This window comes from Puma concolor, chromosome A2 (assembly GCF_028749965.1).
Source record: "Puma concolor isolate L17-30 chromosome A2, mPumCon1.1.hap2, whole genome shotgun sequence".
Classification (NCBI taxonomy): Eukaryota; Metazoa; Chordata; class Mammalia; order Carnivora; family Felidae; genus Puma; species Puma concolor.
In genome coordinates, this window is record NC_141668.1 from 22756625 (window position 1) to 22774941 (window position 18317).

The window sequence follows — 18317 nt, forward strand, 5'->3', positions numbered from 1 at the left end:
TATGAGTGCCTTTAATACAAGACAGACTGTCAGGGGTTGTGCCCTCGTGGGCTTTAGGGTTGCCTGTTCATTTTCTGTGTTCCCCACAGAGTTTCTCTTCCGGCTAAACAAAGATACCTTTTGCCACCTAAATTTTTACCTTTGTGCCTTTAAACACGAATCAACTTCTGTCATTTCAGAATTCTCTTCTTTCAGGACTGCTTCTTGCAAACTCAAAACCTCATCTCTCTCCATGGCTCTGATCTCCTAGCCCTTGTGGTACTTAGTTCATTCTATGTTAGTTGCATTTATTTTTAGGCTTTTTTGTGTGTATTAGAATTAAAAAATTTATGTCTATGAGGTTGCTGAAGAACAAGGTGGTCTTTTATTTCTTTATATCTCCTGTTAATGCGAGCATAATATTCTGAAAAAGGGAACTACTAACTTAATGGCTGTAGCACATCCTCCTCCTGGTTGCTTTCCCCGCAACCTTTCACCACTCTGTTCTTTTCTTTTTCTTTTTTTTAATGTTTCCTTATTGTTGAGAGATGGAGAGAGACAGAGCATGAGCACGGGAAGGGCAGAGAGGGAGACACAGAATCGGAAGCAGGCTCCAGGCTCTGAGCCGACTGTCAGCACAGAGCCTGATGCAGGGCTCGAAGTCACAAACCACAAGATCATGACCTGAGCTGAAGTCGGACGCTTAACCGACCGAGCCACCCAGGCGCCCGGGCTCTGTTCTTTTCTAATGGAACTTCAGTTTTGTTCAAAAGTCTTTGCATGTCCACGTGCTTTGGGGAAGGTGGGCTTGGGCCCCAGCCTCTGGCCATCAAGAAACTTCCATTCTTGCCAGCTGATTAGTTGGTGTAAGCCCAGAACCCGGTTCTGGCCCACAAGAGCTTTGGGAAAGTTTTTCCTCTCTGGGAAGATCTTGCCCACCGTAGGCTGTGCTCCAGCCATGTTGCAGGCACAGAGTGAGCACCAGTTGTCACACAAGGACGGAGGAGTAGGAAGACAGCTGGAGCTTGTGCCCTGGCTGGCACGATTGAGACTTCCTTCCTTGGGATTTCTTGTTGTGTGCAGATAATACAGCTTGGTTGGTTTGGGATTTTCTCTTCCTTTCAGACGAAGGCGTCTGGCTGACTCCTCATCTTGCAGGTCTCCGTTCACATCTCTCTAACCTCTCACAACGCCCTGTAACCTGTTACGGGCTTGCCGTACCGCGTGGTAAGATGACTTGTGTGTCTGAATGCTTGACCGCAAACTCCGTGAGGGCTGGAGCTCTCTCCAGGGGTTATAAACTCAGTCTCCAGTCCAACGTTACTGCTGTTAACTAACGATCTGCCCCTGTCTCCTTGTCTACTTTCAGGATAGCATGAATAAATACAGACATTAGAAACTTATCGGTCACCAGGCATTAGGCTAGTTCCTAAGGACACCACAGTGCACCAGAGAAAGCTCCAGCTCAGTCATCCTTTAAATTTTAAGGCTTGTTGGGGCGCCTGGGTGGCGCAGTCGGTTAAGCGTCCGACTTCAGCCAGGTCACGATCTCGCGGTCCGTGAGTTCGAGCCCCGCGTCGGGCTCTGGGCTGATGGCTCGGAGCCTGGAGCCTGTTTCCGATTCTGTGTCTCCCTCTCTCTCTGCCCCTCCCCCATTCATGCTCTGTCTCTCTCTGTCCCAAAAATAAATAAACGTTGAAAAAAAAAATTTAAAAAAAAAAAAAAAAAAAAAAAAAAAATTTTAAGGCTTGTCCCTTAATCCAGGTCTCAGTAAAATTTGCCCAGAAAGCTGTAAGTGTGCAAGTGTATAAAAACATTCCCTTCCTGACAGTGACCCACACTAGGTGCTCAATAAACTGTTACATGTTTAACAGATTGAAAGAGTACATCTAACCAAGAGATCTCAGCTGGGGCAGGGATTGGAGGCTTTGGTGGGAGGATGGGGAGAAAGTGTATAAGAATGACCTGGGGGAATTTCCTAAATAATATGGTTCCCACCCCCAGTTCTGACCTGCTCCTGTTGCTGTCATATTCCATAGGGGTTTGGTTTTTGTGTCCCAAAGGGTGAGACCCTCTTCTGTAGCCTTTCTTGTTAAAGTTCGCAGTGGAAACATTTTGTCTTGACCTCTCATCCCAGAGCTGCTGTGTCATTGTTTACGTCCGTCCCTGCTGACTGTTCTCTTGCGTGCTTGCTTACCTACATCCATTCGATAGGATTCTTTCAAGGAGGTTTCTTTCTTTTTTTAATTAATACCTTGCCTTTTTTTAGAGAGGGTTTGAGGCAACTCTATGGCAAAAATATGTAAAATGAAATAGCATATAAACAAAATCAGAACTACGAAGAAGATTATAAATATGTTGACTTACTTTCATTTAGATTTGGTTCTGGGGTTTTGTTGTTGTTGTTGTTGTTGCCTGGTGCAAAATGGCAAATATCGTCAGTTATGTTTATGATTCTCAACATTTTTGTTTACGTCACAGACCCTTCCGATGAAATCCGTGGACCCTTTTCTGAGGAGACTGAATGCGCACACACAAATGCAATTTTGCTGTAATCATGGCCTTATCCTTTTGTTATCGGAGGAGATGAAACATACTCATAGAAAGGAAGAAAACGTTGTTAGGATTAGGTTCTTAAAAAACTATTTCTATAATAAAATACTTCAAGCATATAGAAAAATTGACTAGCTATCACCTTCCAGTTTGTAGTATTTGCTTTAGTTTTTTTGTTCCTAAGTAATAAAACATCCTAGACAAGATAGAAGTCTTCTGTTCAGCATTTTTGATCTCATGCTCTTCTCTTTGTCTTTAGTAGAAACCACTACCCTGAATTTAGTGTTCAACATTTCAACACGTTTTACACTTTTACTAGTGTTGTATATATCTGTGGCATATATATAACACTATTTTGTATGATTTCAAACTATTAAATATTATATTGTCACCGTCTGCAACTTTTTTCATCTAACATTTCTTTTACCAGGACAAAAATGCTATAGCGTGAGATCTTCTGTCTTAACAGATTTCTAAGCGCACAGTGCCTTACTGTTAGCTGTAAGCACCACGTTGTGCAGTGGGGCCCTGGAACTTCTTTACCTTGTACGACTGAAACTGTGTACTCAGTGAACAGCAATTCCCCTTTTCTCCCTCCCCCCACCCCCTGGCAACCACCCGTCTACTTTCTGCTTCTGTGAGTTTGACTACTTTTATGCAAGTGGTGTCATGCAGCATTTGTCCTTCTGTGACTGGCTTGTTTCACTTAGCAGAACGGCCTCAAGGTTTGTCCATGTCACATATGACAGGTCTCCTTTCTTTTTATGGCTGAATAATACTCCGTTGTACGTATATGCCAGCTTTTCTTTATCCATTCATCCGCTGATGGACGTTTAGTTGGTTTCCACCTCTTGGATATTGTGGATATTCCACCTCTTGGATAGAGCTGCAGCGGACATGGGAGTGCGGATATCTCTACTAGATTCTCCTTTTATTTTTTTTGAATAACTATCCAGAGGTGGAGATTGCCGGATGGTAGTTCTGTTTATAATGTTTTGAGGAACCGACATACTGTTTTCCACAGAAGCTGTGCCATTTTACGTTTCCACCAGCAGTGCACAAGGATTCCAATTTCTCCACATAACTTGCCCACACTTGTTCTGTTCTGTTTTTGTTATTGTTGTTAACAGCGATTCTGACAGGTGTGAGGTAGTACCTCATTGTGGTTTTGATTTACATTTCCCTCATGATTAATGACGTTGAGCGTCTGTTTATATACCTGTCTTCTTTGGGGAAGAATCTCTTCAAGTCCTTTGCCTGTTTTTTAATCGAGTGTTACTTGATATTTTGCTGTTGGGGTGTGGAAGTTCTTTATGTATTTTGGATAATAACCCCTTATCAGATACATATATGCAGTATTTTCTCCCGTTCTGTGGGTTGCTTTTCATGCTGTTGATTTTTTTTTTTTTTTTTTTTGCTTTGTGGAAGCTAGTGTGGTTTTTTTTTTTTGAACATTTACGCATGTTTGATTATGTGACTGTCTTGGATTCTTTTACATACATGTAGTATTTCATAATAAGATGATATCACCATATGCTTATCCATTCTCCCATTAATTCATGTTTGAGTTGTTTCCAATATTTTGCTGTTACAAGCAGTGCTAACACACATTCCTTATATGCCTCCTGATGCACACGTGCCAGTGTCTCTACTGTGCATATTCAGGAGGGGAATTTCTTGGTTATGGACATGGGCAGCTTCACCTTTATTCTTGCCAGATTGCTTTCCAAAGTGGTTGAATCAGTTCAATTTTTCTTTCATTATTGTGTCCTATTTTGCTAGTCTGGTGTGAAATGGTATCTTACTGTAGTGTTACATTGCACTGTGCTGAGTTTGGAGGTCTTCTATTTATTTTCCTTAAAAAAATTTTTTTTAATGTTTTGTTTATATTTGTGAGAGAGACCGAGCACAAGTAGGGGAGGGGCAGAGACACAGAGACAGAATCTGAAGCAGGCTCCAGGCTCTGAGCTGTCAGCACAGAGCCCGATGCGGGGCTCGAACCCACGAACTGCGAGATCATGACCTGAGCCGAAGTCAGATGCTTCACCCGCTGAGCCACCCAGGCACCCCACCTTATATTTATTTTCCATTTAGATTTTCTTTTCTGTTAATTGGCTGTTCACACTTTTTGTTCCATTTTTCAAAAAATTATTTATGTATTTTGAGAGAGAGGTTTGCGAGGGACAGAGCGAGGGAGAGAGAGAATCCTAAGCAGGGCTCAATCTCACGACCGTGAGATCACGACCTGAGATGAAATCAAGAGCCGGACACCCAACTGAGCCACCTAGGTGCCTTGTTCCATTTAAAAAAAATTGAGTTGTTTGTGTTTGCTTTGTGTTTTTAAGAGTCCTTTATGTTTTCTGCAGATGAACACTTTGTTGGTTATCATTACGTTCTCCCAGTCCATGGCTTGGATTTGCATTTTGTTTAAACAATCTTTTGTTGTTAAGAATTAAAAAAAATCTTAACGAGGGGCGCCTGGGTGGCGCAGTCGGTTAAGCGTCCGACTTCAGCCAGGTCACGATCTCGCGGTCTGTGAGTTCGAGCCCCGCGTCAGGCTCTGGGCTGATGGCTCAGGGCCTGGAGCCTGTTTCCGATTCTGTGTCTCCCTCTCTCTCTGCCCCTACCCCGTTCATGCTCTGTCTCTCTCTGTCCCAAAAATAAAATAAACGTTAAAAAAAAAAAAAAATTAAAAAAAAAAAAAATCTTAACGTAGTAATAGTTATCAACGTTTTGTATCTTATTTTTAAAATCTTGCGTTACCCCACGGGTGTTTTTTTTCTAAAAGTTTTCAAAGTTTTATTTTCATGTTTATCGGTGGTATGCAACATGGATCTAGTTTTATTTCCTTACAGATGACCTATGTCCAAGCATCACTATTCAATAACCCATTCTTGCCCCACTGATTTGCAGTATCACTGCTATTATGTGTCAGATTTCCAAACATATGGGAGGTTTTTTTCTGGGTTCTCTGTTGCTTTTTCATTTGTCTGTACCATTTTACTTACCGTAGTTTTATGTAAGTCTTAACATTTTGAAGGGCGAGTTCGCTGCCTGTTTTCTTATTATTATTTGTCAGAACTGTTCTTCTTGGCTCTTTTTTCTTATGGATTTTAGGATCAACTTAACATGGTCCATGAAAAGCCCTGTGGGAAGTTTTATTAGAGTTTTATTGAATTCAATTTAGGAATATTTATTAGATCTTCACCATAAATATTTCTCTGTTTACTCAACTCTGTAATTTTCTCCATAAAGCTCTTAAAGTTTTTTTGTTAGATTATTAGAAAGCTTATAGCAGTAGTTACCATTTTATTTTATTAAAAATTTTTTTAATGTTTATTTTTGAGAGGGAGAGGCAGAGATGGAGTGCAAATGAAAAAGTGCAGAGAAAGAGAGGGAGACACAGAATCCGAAGCAGGCTCCAAGCTCTGAACTGTCAGCACAGAGCCTGACGTGGGGCTCGAACTCACGAACTGTGAGATCATGACCTGAGCCAAAGTTGGATGCTCAGCTGACTGAGCTACCCAGGTGCCCTGGTAGTTACCATTTTAAATGATAGTTTTTCCTATTTAAATTACAAAGTGGTCTTTTTTGGCTTGTAGGAATTATATTAACTTTTGTATATTGATTCTTCTCTCCAGAAACATTGATAAACTTTTAAAAAATTAGTTTTAATAGCTTTCCTTCATAATTCTCTATGTAAATAATTAACACTTGGGAGATAAGGACAGTTTGGTCAACTCACATAAATTTTTATCTCACTTATATTTTTTCCTTTTTTAAAAATGTTTATTTATTTATTTTGAGAGAAGGAGAGAGAGAATCCCAAGTAGGTCTGTGCTCAGTGTAGAGCCCCATGTGGGGCTCAATCTCATGACCATGAGAACATGAGCTGAGCCAAAATCAGGAGTCATTCACTTAACCAGCTGAGCCACCGAGGCGCCCTTCCCCCCCATTTTAGTAGTCTCTATGCCTAACATGGGGCTTGAACTCATGATCTTGAGATCAAGAGTCACATGCTCTACTGGCTGAGCCAGCCACATGCCTCTCTATTTTTTTATTACATTGACTAGGACCTCTACATTATTGAATAGAAATAATGATTGTCATCATCTGTCTCATTTCCTGGCTTTTAAAGAAAAGACTTCTATTATTTAATCATTAGGTATGATTTTCCTGTAGCATTTTGATGAAGTTAATCAGGTTCTTTCCTATTTTTGATATGCTAGGATACATATATAGTCTTTTTTTAAGTTTATTTACTTATTATTTTGAGAGAATGAGAGAGTGTGAACAGGGGAGGGGCAGAGATGGGGGAGAAAGAGAATCCCAAGCAGGCTGCACACTGCTAGCATAGAGCCTGACGTGGGCCTGAACCCATGAACCATGAGATCATGACCTGAGCTGAAATCAAGAGTCAGGTGCCCAACCAAGCAAGCCATCCAGGTGCCTATACACACACACACACACACACACACACACACACAGAGTTTAAGATTTTTTTAATGTTTCTTTTTGATAGAGAGCAGGGGAGGGGCAAGGGAGACAGAGACTCTGAAGTAGGCTCTCTGCGCTGTCAGCTCAAAGCCCGACATTGGGCTTGAACCCACCAACCATGAGATCATGACCTGAGGTGAAGTCAGACGCTCAACCGACTGAGCCACCCAGGTGCCCATATATAGTTTTAAATCATAAAGGTAAAGAATTAACAAAACCATTTCTCGTTTTGTAAGTACATATCTGACCTCGGATGAACTTTTCTACTTAGTTCCTCTGAATCCTGATAAAAATGGAAAGTCAACTATGTTACTAGGCAACGTTGCTTATGATAAAAGTGACCTTTACTTGGTAAATGTATTTGGACTGGGAGGAACTATACATGAACTCTTAAGTTCTTGGTTAGAAGCAGGAGTTTTGAGCTTCCCTGAGAGCACCGTTCAGACATGGGTATGTCCTTTGTGGGGTCCCTAGAAGCTGCGATTGGGACCATCACGTGAGATATTGGTTTCTCTTTGTGACGTAAGACTTCTAAGCCTGCGTGACTCTACACCCACCCTGGGGTTCTCATTTCCTTGCACTGAGCTGTCATCTGAATCCAAAGTTCTGGGCTGGCCACGTGGGAAGACTCCTCCCATGAAGAGAAATAACGTGAAACTGCCCTGCTGGCATGCTGTGTTTTCTTCTTAGGCTTTCTGAGTAGATGGCTGCTCTGTGTGTGGCCTGTGCTGATTGGGTGGCTCAGAATGTGCAGTTAGGAGTGCCACGTGGGCGCTGCAAAGTGCATCCAAACGAAATACAGAAGGTGTTTACTGGGGCCGATCTACGTTTATCAGCTCTCGCTTACAACCTTCCATTTTTAATTTTCACCGATTAGAAAGCTCATATTCGCATTGCCTATAAATTAATATTGTAAATTTGAACTTATAAAAATAAATACATATAAGATACCATCTTTATTTTCTTACGTGTTCGATTCCATCTGTGTTTGCCAACCCCAGAATGGTTCCGCTACTGAAAAATGTCTGATAACTAATGTTTCAGAAATGTGCAGTCCAGTGGGTAGATACTTGCTTTTCTAATATGGCTCTTAAAATTAAAATTAAATGTAACTAAAATCTTAGTTTCTTGGTTGCACTAGCCTCATTTCAAGGGTGCAGTAACCACATGTGACAAGTGGGCTACCATACTGGACAGTATAGATGTAGAACATTTTCAAACATCACAGAAAGTTCTGTTGGACATACTTTTTAGGTTTTATTTTTTATCATCTGAATATATATCCAGATTATCAGAGAGTTTTATATTTTTGCTGTGTATGTTACATACTATAAGAAACTGCTGGATGAACCAGTCAGGATGTCTATCAGGGCCAGTATTGAAGACCCCAGTGTATTATTTATGTGATAATATGCTAGAGAAATATTTCTCAGATTTTGCGTACTAAGACAAATTCTGTTCCTCTGGACTACATCCCATCATGGCCAGTGTGAATTTTGCAATTCATTGGTTTTTCTGTTTTGCTTTATCAACCAGACAGCATGGGGCCAAATTTACGGCTTAATTTAAATAACTTTCAGGTCTATATAATTGCATGGTATTTTTTTCTTGTCTGAATTTTTATATTTATAAATTACAATTTTATTATAATGTCTGCATTTTTATAGACTGTTTCAAATGTGTTGTGAAAGGAGGTAGAATATAAATACAGTAATACATTAGGAGCCACCTATCACTGAACATCAGTTTTGAGAAGGAGTGAAGGAGCTAAAAACCATTCTGGGCTGGTGACGATTATCATATCCAGACATGTAATCTGGACTGCTTTCCAAATGAAGTGACTTAGAATGTATCCTTGTCATAAAACCAGTTTAATTCGTTCTTCTAAGACATTTTTAATTTTCAGAGTAATGTTTGAAGATCTCTCTTACTACAGTAATTTGTAAAAATGTCAGACTTTTTAGTATTGCTAGGGAAATTTTAACCAAGAGCATATTTGGATGTTCACAAACTGGTGTGAACCGGGTTTAAACCAAGAAGGTGGAGTGCTGTTTTGTCTCTTTATGGAATCTTTTGTGTCGTTTGGATAACAGAGAATTTATTTTGGGGCATTTATTCTGGGCATTTACACCTTCTCACTGTAAAAACATCCCTGTGTTTTTCTTGTTTTTCCATTTTAGTCTGGAACTTACAAGCAGGTCAACATTATGTACGTCTTTTACATTTTACATTTTGCAGCTTTTCTTGTTTCTGAAAACACTTACTGCACCATACCCATTTTAGGCCAAAAGGTAGGGTAACTTTTAAAAAAATAAAACCAACCTGAACTAAAAGAAGTTGAGGGTTAAGTACTCCCAAGTGTCAGTCAGTGTTGAGCAAATTTGGGCAATCTGTTTGATTTTAACGTTTTCTACTTGCTCAAGTGAAAAAAAGAAACACAGAATTATATAATTTTCATGTACTGACAACCGGAAGCATTACAAACATCTGCAGAAACCAAACATTTCCTGGAACTAAACTCGAGCAGAAATTTATCACGTGAATCTTGTTTAAAGAACCTGGTGAAAAATATCTTCAACCACAGTTACGTAAAAGGTCCAGGAGTGCAGTTCCCGTGGATCAGGTTCCAGAAAGCAGAGCTGAGGAGGCCACGCAGCTGTGGCTCAGGAGGTGCGTGCGCTGGCACTGGGCTGGGGGTGCAGAGGGGCTCTGAGAGCACAGAATCTAGCACCTCTGTTCTTTTGAAACTCTGTTGAAGGAAGGAGCTTAGAAAATCATGATTGCCAGTAGGAAGGACCGTTAGAGATTTCTCTATAATATTAAGTGTTGTCAGTGTGGCTTTGTAGAGGTACTGATTTCATTTTTTTTTTTAACTTTTTAAATCTTTATTATTTATTTTTGATAGAGAGCAAGCAGGGTGGGGGCAGAATGAGAGAGAGACACAGAATCTGAAGCAGGCTTTTCAGGCTCTGAGCTGTCAGTACAGAGCCTGACGTGGGGCTCGAACTCACAAACTGTGAGATCATGACCTGAGCTGAAGTCTGACGCTCAACCAGCTGAGCCACCCAGGAGCCTTGGTGCTGATTTTATTTTGTCTGTCTTAAGCCCTCTAACAAATACCTACATTGGAGATATTTTATTTTGTAGATTAATGTGAAGCCTTTAAGCGTTGAAGGAAGCACACAGCATTTTTCATGGCATTTTAAGATCTGGGTCTGTATTTCTGCCCACTCAGAAGTCTGGTTCACATCAGAATGAAGGACAGAAGTGGAGTCGAGTCATCTTTTCCCCAAGGAGCTTGCACTCATTAACATGTTTCCAGGACAGAAAGTAATTTAAGACTTTACAACTTATGTGACATGGAAGAAACAAATTTTGCCTGAAATACTTTGAGGGTCAAGTACAAGTAACTATCTGTCTTTATCATGAAAACCTTCAGTATGGTCATTATAGAATGTGCAGTTTCTTTTAAGAATGCTTGTATCCTTTGGGCCTTCCAGAGTGAGTTAACTGAAAAAATTTTAAGACATTATAGCCTGTCCTGTAGGTTTGAGATTGATCTTTATGTGTTTGCCAGATAAAACAGTCTTAAATGGGTGTTAATTATTACCTGCTCAAATTTAACTAGTAATTTCTGCTTCTGAAGACTGAGTCACACCTGGGTAGGTAAGAGGATGTGGTACTGGGATTTAGGAAGGCATCTTGAGGGGTTTTGAAGTCTGCTGCTGTATACCTCCCATACAAGGCTGTCATAGGGATTACTTGTGATAATGTGGATAAGATGCCTGGCATACAGTAGGTACTTAATAAATATTCTTCATTCTCTCATATTATTGATAATGGCCGCATATATGCAGTTTTTCTAAACTGTATACTAGATTGTTATCATGGTATACTATATAGTGTCTATATAATATACTGTTCATATAGATATATACATCTATGTCTATATAATATCCATATAATATACTGTTCATATAGATATATACACCTTTCTACACCTATCTGTACTATACGCATTTACTATACACATTTAGATGTATGTATCTATACATAGGCGTGTTAGGATCTATTCTGATTTTAGCAGTGTTGTTTTACATTGACACTTAAGAAAAGCAGTAATAACATACATTGAAAGCGTATAGTTTCTCATTAAATTTTCGGTTTTGATAATTCAGGAAATAATGCAAATGGTTTTGAATTTCTTGGTAATATGAGACAAGGTTGAACAGGGTATAAAAGTAGACTAATAGTATCAGAATCCACCTTGCCCCAGTTTTGTCTGTGAAATTTAGTTCAGCACGTAAAAGTACTGCATCGATAAAATATTCTTTATGAAGCGTCCACTAAGAACTACACTAGGCTTAGACTTGGAGTCTGGGGATTAGAGATGGAAATGTGTGCAGGCAGTGGGAGGAAGGGAGGCAGACTTATGAAAAGAACCTCGAAACCATTTGGCTGGAGGCTAAGAAATGTCTCTGAGAGTGTTCCAGCAATTCGTCGGTACACCAGAGAAGTTTAAGGAAGAACCTTGTGAAAGAAAGCAGCCACAGCTAGACTCTTAGTCACTGTTCTTCCTATCATCCAGTTTAGGCCTCTGCATAGCTACAAGGTCTTCCAGATAATGCAGCAAATAACGTAATAGTGGGAGCTCCAGAGTAACTCTTTCTTTTTTTTTTTTTTTTTAAATTTTTTTTTTTTCAACGTTTATTTATTTTTGGGACAGAGAGAGACAGAGCATGAACGGGGGAGGGGCAGAGAGAGAGGGAGACACAGAATCGGAAACAGGCTCCAGGCTCTGAGCCATCAGCCCAGAGCCTGATGCGGGGCTCGAACTCCCGGACCGCGAGATCGTGACCTGGCTGAAGTCGGACGCTTAACCGACTGCGCCACCCAGGCACCCCCAGAGTAACTCTTTCAAGACAACGCTCGCAGGCAAAGCGTTACCAGATAAACCTAAGCCTCCCAAAAGGAGGATGCAGTTGGATAGCTGCAGTACAAGTTGAAGGAATTTGGTATTGGTAATTGAGATCCAAATGTCTTCTTTTAAAATGTTCTACTTAACTGTTAAAGTTAGTAACATTCATAATATGGGAAAAACTAAAATTTCAATGAAAAATATGATAAGTGATGAAATTATACTAATACGGTGCAAGTTACTCTGCAAAATTTGATTGTGACTGCATGGTCTGTGTTCTCCAAGAGCTTTCTGTTAATAACAGTAAGGTCTGGAGATTTAGGTAGATTGCCTACCCATAATCTTATTTTCAACCATTTATTTATTCAGTAAATATATATTGGTGACAAAGCGTTTTCTTGCCACTGGAGGGATACAGTATTGGACCCAACAAAAGTTTCTTCCTTCAAGAAGCTTAAAGTCTACAAGGGAAAGTGAAAAAAAGAGGAGAGGGAGGTACCCAGTGGGAGTGATACGAATGAATAAATGAATGAATGGGTATAAACAAAAGTAAATCAAGGTAAGTAGATAGAAAGTTGTAGTGGTGGTGATGAGGTGTGCTACATGAAATAGAGTGGCCAGAGAAGGCCTCCCTGACAGGTTGATACTTGGATTAAGGGTCTGTAGTAGGTGATGGAGAGTATCATGCAAACGTCTGTGAAGAAGCACATTCCGGTGAGAGGGAACAGCAGTCTACTGCAACAACCCTGGCACGAGTGTGTTCACATCCTGGAGGAGTAGCAGAGAAGGCTGTAGGATAAGACGGGTGAATGAGGGAGAGACTGGTAGTGATGAAGCAAGAGGTTTTCTGGGGCCAGTTAAGGACCTTGTAGGCCACTATGGTGACTTTTACTGTGAATGGGAAGGGAAGCATTTGGTGGGTTTTGAGCAGAAAATGTTATGATCTGAATTTTTAAAATCAGTAGGACTCTGGCCTTTTGTTTTGAAAACTGCAACGAGGCAAGGGAAGAATCCGCTGGGAGGCTATTGCTGTAATCCAGATGGAGGTGAAGGAGGCTCAGAGAGCATTTGTGGTGGTGGATATAGGGAGAAATAGTTAGAATTCAGATATATTTTTAGGATTGAGCCAACAGGATTTGCTGATGGATTGGGTATGTGGTGTGAGGGAAAGGGAAAAGTCTGGGATGACTTGGAAGATGGAATTATCATTTACTGAGATGGGGAATCCTGTAGGAGCATTATTCTCAGTGGGATGGATCATCTGGAATTTGGCATGGGGTGATGGTCCATTATTGACTAGAGAATTGACTAGTAGATGTGATAAAACTGGTCTCTACTGCCTTTTTTTTTTTTTTTTTTTCTGACCTGAGTAGCCTTAAATGAATTCAGTTAACCTCTCTCTGGAGATAACAATACTTCCTGCCTCATAGAGCAGCTGTGATGAACAGTTTAAATGGATAATTCATTTTTATTTTATTAAAAAAATTTTTTTTTTAATTTTTTTTTCAACGTTTATTTATTTTTGGGACAGAGAGAGACAGAGCATGAACGAGGGAGGGGCAGAGAGGGAGGGAGACACAGAATCGGAAACAGGCTCCAGGCTCTGAGCCATCAGCCCAGAGCCTGACGCGGGGCTTGAACTCACGGACCGCGAGATCGTGACCTGGCTGAAGTCGGACGCTTAACCGACTGCGCCACCCAGGCGCCCCTAAAAAATTTTTTTAATGTTTGTTTATTTTTGAAGGAGAGAGACAGAGCATGAGCGGGGGGGAAGAGCAGAGAGAGAGGGAGACACAGAATCCGAAACAGGCTCCAGGCTCCGAGCTGTCAGCACAGAGTCCGGTGTGGGGCTCGAACTCACAAACTGTGAGATCATGACCTGAGCTGAAGTTGGACGCTTAACCGACTGAGTCACCCAGGCATCCCTGGATAATTCATTTTTAAATGCCTGTCTCAGTGCCTGGCTAGTTCAAGATGGTTGGATAGTTGGAGGGTTGGATAGATACCCAGACCTCACATAGTTCAAGATGGAAGTCATTGGTGGCTTTAACAAGAGCAGTTTTAGGTCAGCAGTGGGGGCAAAGGCCTGATTAGATGGGTTCAAGTGAGGATGGGAGGAAAGAATTGGAGACCGCAGATATAGTCAGCTCTTTTGAGTATTCCTATAAAATTGGATTGGAGAAATGGGAGTTTATTCATTGGAATGTGGGTCAAGAGAGAGGTCTTTTTCTGTCTCCCTTTCCTTCAGGTTGGAAGAAAGTACAGACTGTTTATATGTTGAAGGGAGTCATCCCTTGTAGAGGGGACCATTGATGATACAGTTGGATTTAGGATTGTGAGGTGTTTTGGCCATAGATAACAAGTTGACTCAGCTAACCAGAATGTCCTTTGTCTCCTTCCTTTCTCCTTCTCAGTCTTTTATTCGTTCGTTCACCAGATATTTAGTGAAGGCTCACAAGGTGGCAAGGACCGTGCCAGGTGCTGGGTAAAGACTGAAGATGAAGGGGTGAATCAAACAGGAGTGATCTCTACACACTCCTGAAGATTTTACTGTCTGGTGGAGATAGGCTTTCCAAAAGCACACAAATAAGTCAATACAGATTTTGATGAACACTCTGTAGGAAAAGTACGAGTCCTTTTTGGGAGAGAATACCATGGGGTAACTTAGGTTGGGGCCATTAGGAGACTGCGACGTGAAGCGTGGCCACGACCGAGAAAAGCATTCTGAGCCAAAGGAACAGAGCAGGCAGAGGCCCTGGGGCAGGGAAGGCCTGCTGCTTTTGAGGATTTGAGAGTTGGAAGGGACCAGGTCTCCCTGTTAAGGTTTTGGATTATATCCAAGGAGCAGTGGGAGCCATTGAAAAGTTTTAAGTCAGGAAGTGACACGATGAGGTTTGCATTGGGCAAGAACACCCCCTGTGGGGCTGTGTGTCAAGGTGAATGGACTGGAGGGGGTAAGAGTGCAAGAAGGGATACCAGTTTAGGCTAAAAGATAGTATCTGTGAAAATCTTTAGACCTAAATACTAAACAATTTTGGTGTGAAACGTACAGAATTGAGAATATCCTCTGGCAGAATTTTCTTTGAGCAGAATTAGCAGCTGTGAAGAGAGCATTTCTTGTTAAAAATAATAACACAGAAGAGTCAGACAATGTCAATGATTTCAGGTTATTTAACATAAAATGAAACTTTGAAAAAGACTTTGGCAACGGTGAACGATTGAAAAATAATACCATGTCAGCCTTTTTTCTTAGCAACAGTACCAGTGACACGGTATGAGAGATAGACTCTATTAAGTAAACAGATTGAAGGACATGCATATGTACCAAGAATGATTAATCTGCCTGTGGTATTTTAAGCGTTCATGTAATGTAAATAAGCCTTTAATTTTTTGCTTTAATGTAGTGGATGTAAATTATTTTTATTTTTTTAGAATATAAACCAATATAATAAAGACCATTTATTAGTTAATAAATAAATATTTCCAAAGTTCCTCTTTTCACTCTCAGAAGTGTCTTAGTTTTGCACCATGATTATAGAGTGAGGATCTACTGGTTGAAGGGTCGGGCCGGTAAAAGGGTGACCAGGTGATAGTCCACGATGCATGCATTATTAAACTGAGTTAGGCTTCTCCCCAGAGAGAGTTCTTAAAACAGAGGGTGGTTAGAATGCAAAGTATTGCTCTCTCTGCTCACCCACAGTTCCAGGGCCATGAATTAACGTGTTCTGAGCCCTCACTTAAAGAGAAAAGAAAGAAAAGAAGCAAGTTATTTCCTATCTAGACAAGACACTCGCGAGAATTCTCTCTTGGTTGTAACTCCATTTTTTAATTTTCCTCACACAGGCATTTTATTAATGCCTTTGAAGGTTAGAAGATATTTTACCTTCTGGAGTTTCTCTGACTCACCGATGATCTCAGCTCAAACCTGCCAGTTCAGGGGAGATGATCGATAACACCCTCAGATGATCGACATCTGAGTAAGTAGATACTGCTGCGTATTGTGTTTAACTGCTTTAAAAAAATAAAATTTTGTAATTTTAAAGGCTTAAAGTATTATGCATTTTAATGGGGTTCTTTAAATTTTGTTGTTGAATAATGATGGCAATTATTGTAATTCCTATAAGTGAATATTTATAAATAATGGGTTTCCAGAAGTTAATCCCCTAATGATAAAAAAAAGTTAGTGAAAACATTTTCCGTGCATAATACTTTACCTTTTAAGAAACATATTGAAGACCTAAATGCATATATTAAAAATTTAAAAGCATTCTCCTTAGTGCTTTATTTTACTTTCATATTAAGAAATGCAAAATTATTAGTAAGACTGTTAACTGTTAATGAATTTTAAAAATGCAATTATATCCTTACAGAAATTGTCTTTTAACATAGAATGTATTTTGGTTAACTTGAAATAAATACTGGTTTGTTTTGTGGAAGTAGAATTTTAATAGCTCTTTCTATTTGAAAATAATGATGTTTTTTCCTGCTAATGTAGACAAGAACATAGAATCTCTCTGTATTTAACTTTCGTTTTTAATTGAGGAGACTAAGAAAGAAGAGCATGCATGCTTTCTTTTTTTTTTTTTTAATTTTTTTTTTTCCAACATTTATTTATTTTTGGGACAGAGAGAGACAGAGCATGAACGGGGGAGGGGCAGAGAGAGAGGGAGACACAGAATCGGAAACAGGCTCCAGGCTCTGAGCCATCAGCCCAGAGCCTGACGCGGGGCTCGAACTCACGGACCGCGAGATCGTGACCTGGCTGAAGTCGGACGCTTAACCGACTGCACCACCCAGGCGCCCCGAGCATGCATGCTTTCTAATCAGAACATCTGAATGAAATTTAAAGAGTTGGGCCAGTAATCTTGACATAAATTATTTCTCAGAATGAAAGCTGTTATTCGTCTTGTTATATCATTTGAAACTGTTTTAACAAAACTAGGAAACCATGAGGTTGTACCATGGTCTTGTTTTGGAATGTGAAGTTCAAAACAATTAATAAATATACAAGATGTTCCCCTCTTCAATGGGGTTATTTAAATTTGGTCTATATCTGTGCTGTCCCATATGGTAGCCACTGGCCACATGTAGCTACTGACATTTAAAATGTGGCTAGCCCCAACGGAGATGTGTTATGCATAAAATACACACCACATTGCAAAGACTTAGTCTGAAAAAAAGGCTGTGAAATATTTTATTAATAATTTTGTATGAATCACATGTTGGAACAATAGTTGTTTAGATCTGTTGGGTTAAGTAAGCCACTTAATGTTTTCTTTTACTTTCCTATGTGACTGATTGCTAGAAAATTCTAAATTACTTGTGGATTATGTTATATTTCCAAAGGGCAGAGGTAGCCCGTGTCATCGTATATGATTAACAATTCTTAGTTATCCATTATGCGGTATTCTTTAGGCTTGAACCTTCTGGTGTGTGCATGGATAAATGAATATAAATCTGTATTCTTTTTAGAATAGGATTCTTTGATTTATCGGATATTTATTAGTGCTTACATGTGCCAGACAGTAGTCTAGGCACTGGTGATACAGTCGGGAACAAAATAAAACTTGCTGCCTTCATGGAGTTAACTTTCTCATAGAGACTAAAAACAGGCTAAGATAAGTAAGAAAAAAATACATAATCTGTTAGAGAGCCATAAGTGCTTTCAAGGAAAGCCTCACTGCACGGGTGATGTTCGAGCAAAGAGTTGAGGAAGGTGAGAGAAAGACCCTCCGGATATTTGGGGCAGAGTGTTCCAGGCAGAAGGAATAGCAACACAAAGACGTCGTGGCAGGAGCTCTCCTGTTTGTTGGCCATGGGGGAAGGAGGCGTGGTGATGGTTTGGAGCGAGTGAGGAGGAGATGAAAGGGAGTGCGTGGGCACATCAGGCGAACACTTGCAAGGATTTTGGCTTCGAGTAAGGTGGAAAGCAGTCGGTGGGTTTCGAGATGAGAAGTGACAGGATCTTTCTGTGGAAGCTGTTTTGACAAAATGCTCGGGGGTGAGGGCGGGAGCGTTCGCAAGAGTGGAAGCAGAGAGCCCTGGTTCAGGGCTGCCGCAGTGACCCAGGCGAGAGATGGTGGTGCCTGAGCCCATAAACGAGGAGAGTGACAAGAAGTGGTGGAATTAATTAATTACCCATTACTGTGGACTTGGATGTGGAAGGAGAGAGAAAGAGATATGTCAAGCTGTTCCACCTTAACAGCTGAGGAATGGAGTGGAGTTGCCTTTGGTTGAGATTGGGAGGAACAGATTGACGGGGAGGGGGTGCTTAGTTTGCGACACATTAACTCTGGGAAGCCTCTGTAGACACCTAAGTGGAAAGGTCAGGTAGGCAGAGCCTGGAGTTCAACGAGAGGTCAGGGCTGAA

At 40.5% G+C, this 18317-nt stretch overlaps 1 long non-coding RNA gene across 15 annotated transcripts in view; it reads left to right on the forward strand.

Moving 5' to 3' along the window:
* Positions 1 to 18317, forward strand: part of LOC147583057 (uncharacterized) — a 219472-nt gene that overhangs the window by 36238 nt on the left and 164917 nt on the right. For all 15 annotated transcript variants that reach the window (XR_015244904.1, XR_015244910.1, XR_015244909.1 and 12 more), the window contains exon 4: positions 15791 to 15924. This is a non-coding gene — a long non-coding RNA (uncharacterized LOC147583057). The remainder of the gene's footprint in view (positions 1 to 15790; positions 15925 to 18317) is intronic.